The sequence below is a fragment of the Anas acuta genome, chromosome 1 (assembly GCF_963932015.1).
Source record: "Anas acuta chromosome 1, bAnaAcu1.1, whole genome shotgun sequence".
Classification (NCBI taxonomy): domain Eukaryota; kingdom Metazoa; phylum Chordata; class Aves; order Anseriformes; family Anatidae; genus Anas; species Anas acuta.
In genome coordinates, this window is record NC_088979.1 from 9,507,229 (window position 1) to 9,518,117 (window position 10,889).

The window sequence follows — 10,889 nt, forward strand, 5'->3', positions numbered from 1 at the left end:
TGCGGCGTATATTGATTTTATGTATACAGTGTCTGTGTGCATAAGATAGAATGTCTTTCAAGCATAGATTATATTTCCGAAGCAGGATTTGCTCCAGGAAATTCCTGTCTTGTTATTCTGGGGGTCAAACTAGATGATCAGGCAATGAAATGAGTCTGTCTTGTGGGGAAGGAGTTCAGTCTTTTCTCAGAGAAAACCCTTTTTAATTTGGGAGACTGAAGTGTCTCAGCAACACATCCATTGTGACAATATCTTCTTTTTCTATGTTCTTGTGAAATGAAAGTTAGACACATTGAACTAGTACAATGGGGAATGTGCATTGCCTCTTAGAGTGAAGAGCTGCTGCCCATCCTGTGATCTGTGTTATCTGCGCCCGTCCTGTCCTCTGTGTCATATATGCCCATCCTGTGTCATCCTGTGATGAAAAATACTTTCTTATTACCCTCGGAGATGACTGCTGTCATGTGAGGCTTTCTCATCCTTTCCACGACCTACTATATAGTATCATGCACTGTGTTATTCTTAACATTTATGTCATCCCATCACACCCATGCTTAATGGAACCATACAAAAGTTTTCAAGCATTTGAAACAGAGTTTGACTGTAAAAGTGCATCTGTAAAGAAACAGAGTGTTTCATTTTATGTCTTAAAATGCAGAAACTTCTGATTTTTTGGCCAGTTTGTTGAAGAGCCTGGGGTCCTCTGTCTACAAGCCAAGACACTGTTCGTGCAGAATTGCTAATCCGAGGATTTCCCAAAGCCCCAGAGTAAACAAGCTTTGAATAAACCTGACAGAAGAGTGGGAATGATTGTCAAGGCTCTTGCTCCATGTCAGGGCTGCTAGGTGGGTGAAACCCGAATGTTTGGGCTTGTTGTCAGTGGCAAAATGTATTTTGGGCATCCTCAACTTCCTTGGACTCTGGGGACTCATTGAGAGTCAGGGCAGGGAGCTCTGTTTCATTTCCAGAAATATATTAGACTGTGAACAATTAAAAAATCCTTTCTTCAGGAAATTTAGCAGAGTTTTCAAATACAGATGTAAATCCCTGAAAAGTTAACAGTCAAAAGCCTGACGCTGTCCAGTTCAACTGAATGTACTCAGATATGACAGGCAGAACATTTGAAAATGTCACATCTCATGGAGAAACAGAACAACTGGCTTTTTCAGAGAGAACACTTCTCCCCCTTCTGTGATGGCTGTTGCTAATGTTTTTTAAATGCCAGTTTTTCCCAGGAGGTAAGAGAGATTAAAGAGCACCCACTTCTAATAATCCACCTGAATGCTTGCTGCTAAAACATGGCCTGAATTTGAGTAGATGCTTCATTAAGGCTTGCCACCTGCCTTTGATATCTGGCTTTGCTGGCATACAGTTTGATTTTAAGAATTCATTTAAGGTAGAATTTTCAAAGGTGTCATCTAAGTAACCTAGGTGCCTGCATTTCATTTTGAGAGAGGCATAATCACTTACAGCTGGATTCTCTAGGGGTCTTTGAAATCTAAAAAACATTATAATTTTTTAATCAGTTTTCAGAGGTCTTTCAGGAGACTGGAATTTTCTTTACTGAGTTTAATAGAGTATGGTTTAAGTCCAAAGAATACAGTGATGCCTCCTCGTTTCCTCATTTATGTTTTTTTCCTTTGCTTTTGACCTAGCTACAGAATGAGACCTCTTTGATGCAATCTGTACAGCGTTCTGTAGAGAAGTACTTTGTAAAAACTTGTAGTGGTGTATATGTTATAATGATCTTTTTCATCCTTCCTGCAGGAAGGATTTGTCCTTTTTCCTTCTTTTATACTAGAGGAAGCTAATACATACACAACTAACGTTTTTGTGGGTGGTGAGGAGTTCAGTCCACCAGTTTCATCAACAGTAAGGAATTATATTAGATGAAGAGATATGGTTGAAATTATGGAAAATAATGACCTTTACTCCTGGGCTCTTTGGTCATGTTTTCACTTCCACTTTGTCAGTAAACCAGCTTTGAATAAAGTACTTAAAAAGAGGAAAAGAACAAAGTGCTGATTTTGTAGCACTTATGTAGCTCCAGAAGTTCTAAAAACAAATTGTTGTAACAAAGGTCATAGCACACCTAAACAAGCCTGTGACCTGGATTTTATGCTTTTTTTTTTTTCTTTCAAGTTCTGCAAGCAATTATATTAAAATAAAAGCCAACATACCTATCATCTTCGTGATACTGTGAAATTAGTGGGTCTAAATCACATTTGCAATGGGAGAAGTGTACAAAAGACTTTACAGGACCACAGTTTATGAATTATTGTTGTAGCAATGCAAACCCTGGGTCTCTGTTCGTTGCTAACTTAATGAAATAAACCAGGTTGAACCACAATATTTTTTTTGAGAGGGACAAGACATGGAAAATAGCAATTTTATGTCAAGATGTTTAAATTATGATCAATTTTTCTATATTTAATCAAATCTTCTCTATTAAAATAGTTTTCAAGTACCTAAAACATTTTCAAATATTTAGGCTTCCTTGAAATGTTTTCTTCTTCTTCCCAGGAAGGCTGGCTAAAGGTGTAACATTTTTTGGTGTATTTCCTATTTCAGTGTTAGAGAAAATGGGGCACTGTTGTGAAGAATGCAGACTGAAGAAACAGTAAACACATTATGAACTCAGTGTGTACTGGTTAAATAAGTGATAAGTATTTCTGTTAGCCAGAAGGTGGTAGCAGAATTCTGTAACAGCTCAGAATTGTGTTCCAGCAGGCATTCTCAATACAAAGTGATTTTGAAATGCAGTTCAGAAAACATATTTTTTCTAGTGGCAGGAACAAATAGCATTGACATTTTTTTCATTTGGCAGCGTCGTTGAATAGAAAAGTGTCTGCACTTACGCCTGAGATGTCACGCGTTAGGAATGCATGTGGGATCTGTTACTTGGTTTTTGTCTGTGTTTTTTTGCAATTGTAATTATGGTTTTTACAGACTTTTTAATGCCAAAGGGAGTCATTTATAGGCTGAAATGACAAGGGATATGTTTTGCTCATAGTATCGCAAGACTGGAAGATGTCAGTACCATGAGAAGACCAGATAGCACGTTATTTCCATCCAGAGGAATCCTGTCACTCTTCCACAGACGCGAGCACAAATGTGGAGAGCATTCTCCATTGGCTTGGGCTGATGCAGCACTATGTTCATACTGTTAGCATGCTTAACAAGTGTTACACTTTGAAGATGTGGAGGGATAACTTTTATTAGTTTTATTATTTTGTGATGGGCTTGTGATACTGATAATAACCCCCTGCTAGGTCAGTTCACTGTGCAAATAAATAGCCGTTCATATTTCAGCAGAGACACTCTTCATCGCCGAGAGAAACAAGCAAGAAATTCAGTCTCAGGAGCACAGCCTGTCCTTCACTTCCTTCTGAAGCATTGTATCGCTCTTCTTATGATGCTCAGTACTCCTGTGCAGACTTTAAGAAATTGTTCTGTATCTTAGAAATGGTTTCTATGGTAACTCTGTGTTTTTTTTTTAACTTAGTGGGCAGTTTGGAAATGGAGTAAGTGGAGTTTTAATGTCACATTAGGAAGACTCAAAGTGATGAAATAAGCTAGAAAAATAGTGTTTGTGTTCTGGCTATTTATCAGTAAACTGAAATATCAGCTCATGAGAGCATCAGTCTCACTGCCTGGCTAATAAGGGAGGCAGTCCGGAGCTGCCAGAACTTACAGAAGAAAGCAAAGAAAAAGAAAGAGCCCCAGAGCAAGCCCTACTGCTGTTAACATTTTGCAGCTAGCGGCCTTTTTAGAATTGGCAGCTTTTTACAGTGCCTGCAGCTTTCATAGTCTCCTCCTGCTGAAGTTTCTGACAGAGAAAAACACTCACCAAAGATTACAACAACAGAGTGGTATTTCAACGTGCTGCTCTCCCCATTTTCTGTTCTTCATGTTATAAATACAAAATTGTGGCAGTATGTGTAGGGCAGTATGTGTAGAAGTGGTATTGGAGCTTCAGCAATTATAGAGATGAAGAAAGTGGATGAGCTGATTTAGAATGCAGCAAATGATTGCAGGAGATAAAAATAATGGGTAGGTATAGATAGAGATATTGATACAGGTCTACAAAGCATTGTTAAAAAGAACCTGTATGTGTATAGAGTGTGGCAAGCATGCAAAGATACGTAGATAATCATGAAGTTCAGGCATCTGTTTTGCACATGCAAAGAAAGCATATTCACAGGTAAGGAGTGCTTTAGGCAAAAACTTAGGTGTTCCAAAGTTGTCAGAGGTAAAATTGAGTGTAGAATACATGGGAACACCTGGGCATATGAAAAACCTCAGGGTAGTTTTTTCCAACAGCCCTGTATTTTTCTGTTGAGGCAGAAGCTGGTATAGGCATAACCCAAAACAAATGAAAACACAAACATTTGAATAATAATAAAAAATAGTATAATCTTGTTTCAAGATCATTGTCATAACACTTTCCTGTTCTCTGTAACTGTTTCACTTCAAAAGTTGGAGAAAAAATGTTAATTTTGGGGAAGCAAAACTATGATATAAAATCAAAGAGAATTGGTAAAGGATGATGTAAAGGAAAAAACGCTGTTAAGTAGAGCACTCTGTTTTTTTTTTTTTTTTTTTTTTTTTTTCTCCATACTGATACATGCAATACATTATCCTTCTGTTTCTTTAAAATACAGAATAAAAGAGACCACCTTATTCAAAAATGCTTTGCAAATATCTTCAGCATAATACGGCAGTGCACTTTCTTTGAAATGCACATGGTACAAAAGCAGAATTGCTAGATAGGTGCAAGCAAGGGTTTTAGAAATAATATATAATTCCTTTTTCTCCAAGCCTTTGCAACGTTCTAATGAAACCCAAGGATGTTCCCATTTGCTTTAAATTGATACTTGGCATTTCCTTTGAGATTACTGAATGTTATTTTATCTTCATACAGTGCTGAATGACTATTTGCTGGAAAACTGAGGTTCTTTTAAGATGCCTTGTGTTGCACACCAAATTAATTGGGGTATCTGAACTCTATTAGTCATCTGAAACATCTTGGTCTCTATTTCCTGCTCTTACTGACTTATTAATGTGGTTGGAGCAAGAGAGTAAGGGGGCAGAGAAGAAAATGTCAGTGCAGTTATTTGCAGCTAATGCTTCCATCTGGAGTGCAGGGAGCACTGCTGTTCTTGCAAAGAGGCTAGAATGTACCAACCTTCTGTAGAGTGGGAAAGAGTGTAGAAATGAAGTGAAAATCCTACTGTAGTAAAATGTGGAAAAGACAGTAGTAGAAAAAAAATATAAAAGGTAAAATTCACTGTGCCTAACTTTAGCTATGAAAAGGTTAGGCATCTAGTGTAAACCAGCCATTAAACTATCCTTATAGTCTGTGGAGGGAGTGGCACTTTTGTTCTGATTTCTCCAATCTGGTTTTGATACTTGCTCAGGAAGACAAAGCCTATGCCAAACCCTTTGAAATTCTGCTCCTTTGTTGACAGTGAGAGACCAAGCGAGGCTTGGGGAGGCCCAACTGCTACTTGTCCTCCACACTGCTCCTATTTCCCTTTATGCTGTAGCACTGATGGAAGGGAAATCTGTAGCCTGCGTCTATTTAACTGTAAATAAATGGATGTGTCAGTCAGTGAGAAATTTTAAAAAGGAGGAGGAAAGCTGTGCAATTGATCATATGTAACAAGTATGAGAAACTGAGCTCTGAAACTGCTGACACTGATCGTATTGTCAAGCATGAGTAATTAGAAGGAGGACTGGCAAAACCAGGGTACTTGTAATTCAGGCTGTCTGGCTGGACTCACAGTTCTCCAAAGCATGATGCGAATAGTCCTGTGATTAGCTGCTTATGCCTAAATCCATAATAAAAGTAATGAGTTATTGCATAAAGTGTATGAGCAGGCAGTCGATTACTAAAAGTCTAGAAGAAAGTATGAAAAGTATCGCTTGTGGACAACACCAAGTTGGGTGGGAGTGTTGATCTACTTGAGGATAGGAAGGCTCTGCGGAGGGATCTGGATAGATGGACCGATGGGACGAGTCCAGCTGTGTGACAACCAACAAGGGTTAGTGCTGGGTGCTGCACCTGGGGCACCACAACCGTGTGCAGTGGTATGGGCTGTGGGAAGAGAGGCTGGAAAGCTGCCTGGCAGAAAAGGACCTGTGGGTGCTGGTCAACAGCTGGCTGAACAGGAGCAAGTGGTGTGCCCAGGTGGCCAAGAAGGCCAATAGTATTCTGGCCTGCATCAGAAATTGTGTGGCCAGCAGGACCAGGGAGGTGATTGTCCCCTTGTACACAGCACTGGTGAGGCGGCATCTCAAGACCTGTGTTCAGTTTTGGGCCCCTCACCACAAGAAGGATGTGGAGTTGATCAAGCACATGCAGGGAAATTCAACGAAGCTGGTGAAGGGACTGGAAACAAGTTATGAGGAGTGGCTGAGGAAACTGGGGCTGTTTAGTCTGGAGAAGAGGAGGCTCAGGGGAGACCTCATCACTCTCTACAGCTACCTGAAAGGAGGCTGCAGCGAGGAGGGTGTCAGTCACTTTCCTCAGGTGCCAAGTGATAGGATGTGACTAAAAGGTCTCAAGTTGTACCAGGGGAGGTTTAGACTGGCTGTTAGGGAGAATTCCTTCACAAGAGAGGGTGATCAAGCATTGACATAGGCTGCCCAGGGAGGTGCTTTACGAAGAACTTCTTTACCGAAAGGGTTGTTAGGCATTGGAACAGGCTGCCCAGATATAGAGCTTAGGGATATGGTTTAGTGGAGGACTTGTTAGTGTTAGGTCAGAGGTTGGACTTGATGATCTTGAGGTCTCTTCCAACCTAGAAATTCTGTGATTCTGTGCTGGAATCCATGTCCTTGGAGATATTTAATAGGTGTGTGGCCATGGCTCTAAGGGGCATGGCTTAGTGCTGGGATTCTTTAGGTCAGGTTGATGGTTGGGCTTGACCTGAATTATTCTATGACACTATGATCAATATTTTTTTGTGTGTGTAAGAGAAGCCAGAGGTCCTTGTCTTCAGATTCTTGTGGTTGGAGGACAGACCCTGGTAGGCCTAAGTGCATCTCACACTGTCCTTAGACCACAGAGACTGCGGAGCAGCTCTTCTGGGTGAATGCCCAGCTGTAAAAAAAAAAAAAAAAGTGATATGATGGCCACGACTGCTTTAGGATTATTTTGGCACCATAGGTTGAGCTCTAAATGAGAACAGTGCCCTGAAGGATTTACAGTGGCACCTATGCACATATGAACTGCATACTAGGTAGTCTGAGCACAGCAGTGCCTACATGACCTGGATTCCTGGTCTAGAATAGCTGACACATTCAATGTAAAAGATGATGACATTATGTGGGATTAGATTGACAATATATTTTCTTAATTTGGGGGTTGTCTGTTTTTTTCCCAGATTGTTGCTCAGATCTCTGCAGTTGATGGCAGTTTCCTTTCCGTGTCATTTGCCTTTATTACGGTGTGCCACAGTCACTGCTAAACATCCCTATATAAAACTATTGCAGTGATCAAAATATTTATCTACACACTACAGCCTGTTTCTGAGATTAAGGTGATGAGGTGTGTATTTTCCTTACAATCTCCTAGTAATTTCAATTACTATTCCACATTGGAAAAACGATCTCATCAGTAGGAGCTGTGAGATTTCCCTGCTTTCACAGTTATGTGAATGCCACCCTTCCTGAAGTAATAATCACTCGTTAACCTTACATTTGCTGCTCTTTCGTATTTCACAGCCAGAACTGACACTGCTGACAGCTTGATAAACTGTTTGCCACTTATGATGGCTTTGACTCTTCCAGGAACACTCTTTTCTCTCTAGACTCACTTTGAAGAACCACTCTTATTTTAATCCAGAGCTTCTGTGCAAGTTAGGCAATTTTTGTTGCTGGAAAATTACTGTGCTTAAAAAAATATGAAATTTGGGTTCAAGAAAATGTGGTTTACTATAAATGAATGGTTGGTGTGGAAGAATAGTTCTGTGGCACTGTCCATATGACCGCCCCTTGATATGGGTCCTGATTGCACATGTGAGTCTTGGCAGTAAGACGGATACACTTGAGGACACGCTTGGTAGGTTGCATCATAGCGTTTTATTTCATGGTCTGCTGTGATAATTTGCTATTGGCTTTTAGATAACTTTTTAAGAAATTTGCCGACAGGTGGTGCTGCTGCACTAAATTCAGTGTATTCTGACTTGATTTGGGAAAGGAATGCTGACACTTGTATTTTAACATCCCAGCAATTTCTCAGGCTCTAAAGAAAAATATTATGAAATATTACTTGGGTATAATTTTTTCCATGTATTCCTGGGAAGATAATTACAATAATGAATCAGTATTTTTTATTATAACAGTGTTATTGTGTATAGCATCTCTCAAAACAATTAGATTGTTCCCACATGGGAAAGATTTTGAACTGACTCTTCTTGCCATGGTCTCTTGGAATATACAATGTACGTTTTCCTAATACTTTTGGTAGTAAGTAAGATTTCCATGCATGATGCATGGGAACAGAGATTGAAAATAATAATAATAATTAAAACAACAAACAAACAAACAAAACAAACAAACAAACAAACAAAAACCCACACACCACTTGTCTGAATCTGATAGGAATTCTTTGTCAAGGTAAGAAATTAGATCCAGGTAACCTCTATCATACCTAATTTACTTGCTGTTGGTCAGGTGCTCCTTCCTTAGGAAATAATTTGGGAAAGGATGCCTATCCTGTCTAGAGGTGACAGAAACATCTGTGTAACAGCAGATTGAGCAGGGATATGGTTATGTTACCTATGTCCTCTTTTCCAGAAGCAATGAGGCATAACTATTTTATTATGTCTGTTGTTGTTTGTCAGGGCTACTGCTTGTTTGTCCGAGGCTACCAATAAACACAATGTGATTCATGCAAAACTGCTCAAGGGATGGCTCGACTCCAAAAGCACAGTTTAGCCTTTATTTGGCAGTTATTTGCTTAATGCAGAAAAAATATCTATGAAAGCTATGAAAAATGAATCTATGCTGTGACACACTGCTTGTAAAATCCACTTGATTTATCCTGCAGAAGATATTGCAGTGTAAAGGAATAATAAAGACAATGCCTGCCTTGATTTTCTTTTGTTGTTTGGTTCTGCTGTCATCTTCCATATTATTGCAACAGATTCTGGCCGAGATGGAGTCAGCATAACTAAGAAAATGTCTTTATAATCAAAGTTGTCTTCTGAGCTGAGACAATGAGCTTTGAAAAGGACGTTTGTTTTTTTTTTTTTTTTTCTCATCTAATTGTAACATGCATGGAATTTTCCTTCCCTTGTATGATTACTCTGATTTAATCTTGAACCGTATGGGAGAGATGCAGTGGAATGGAATAATAGAGCATTGGAAGAGGCATGGTTACCTCTCCTGAAGTCAGAATGTACTGGGTTGCTGTCATAGGCTGATTATTGACTCCATTCTTTTCCTGTGGTTTAACTAAAGGAATGAGCAGGAATGAAGCCTCCGTCTCTGAGGATCTTTGTATGTCTTTGTAGAGGCTTGGAGAGAGGCGAGTGTATAGTTTTAATGTGATACACAGGGACGACCACTTCCAATGAAAAACAGAAAGGGAGGTTCTACAAGGTAAGAAAGTTTGCAAATCATGGATCTAAATGGTTCTCCCTTCAGAAATGGGAAGTGCAAGGGTGAGTAATACAAATGTAAAAATGCAGAAACAAAGCATCTTCATGCTGGGAAGGAAGCCAGATTTTTCTGACCTAGCTAGAGGCCAGTAAAGAGACAATTGTCTGGAATAGAATGGCAGTTCTGACAGTTGGATGCATCTCCATTAGCATTTTAATTTGGATTGAGAGTGCACTTTTGAAATTAATCTCCCAACCATCCCCATGCTTTGGTTTGCATCACAGAATAGTGTCAGAGCACCCAAATCAGAACCATCTCAGATGAAACCAGACTGGAAGAGGTACACTGGTAGCACACCTAACACGTTTTAGTTGGTAGTGAGCATGCGCGAGATGGGGCTAGACTAGAAACAGCCTGAAGGAGGCCTCCTGAAATACTGGTGATGTGGGCATTATGCCCTCAGTGCCAGGCCTTTTGGTCTTCTGATCCACTTGTGGGGGTCTGCAGGAAGATTATGGGCCAGAGCCTTCACATGGAGATGCACGACAGTGTTCATGCTTTTAAAACAGTCGTCTCTGAAACAGGTGGGCTCTCCTGAGTGGTTCTATCATAGGTCAGACCAGGGTGAGCTCTGATTAATGCTTCCATTGCCAGTGAGAGAACAACACTGTGTATAACTGAGCTTCAGCCAGCCAAGGTGATTGAGGTGGGTGGCAAGGGATGGTAGCAGGTGGACCCTGCCTCTGAGAGAGGGGACACCTGAAAGGCCAGGGCCCCTCTGGCTATACTCAAGGGACCAGCAGGTGAGAAAAGGTCTTGAGAAATGTGGCATTCTCCCTGCTGGAGTCCCAGTCATGCATAATTGTTTTCCTAAAACGTTCATATTGTCTTGTCCATATATTTTCTTGCTTTAAACTTTCAGGCCCTGGTAAACAGAAGTTAGCTTAGCTCTCCTACACAGTGTGAATAATTCTCTTCATTCCTTGATATTGCTTCCTTCAGGGTATTTAAACTGTTTTTATCATCTCCCTTCAGGCTCCTTTTATCTGACAGTATATATTAGACTCCTGTTTTCTCTATTTTTATGTCACAGTCTCCAATCTTGCTTTCATTTATTTGCCTATCTCTGTCTTTAAAAATGTGGGCTAAGCTAGCAAACTGATATGGCATTTTGCTGAGGTAATATAACATTTCATATAAGTTTAGGTGGATAATTACTCCATCATATAAAGCCCCTCAAGATTCAGCTTGGACGCCTGCTGTTCCAGTTTCTTTTA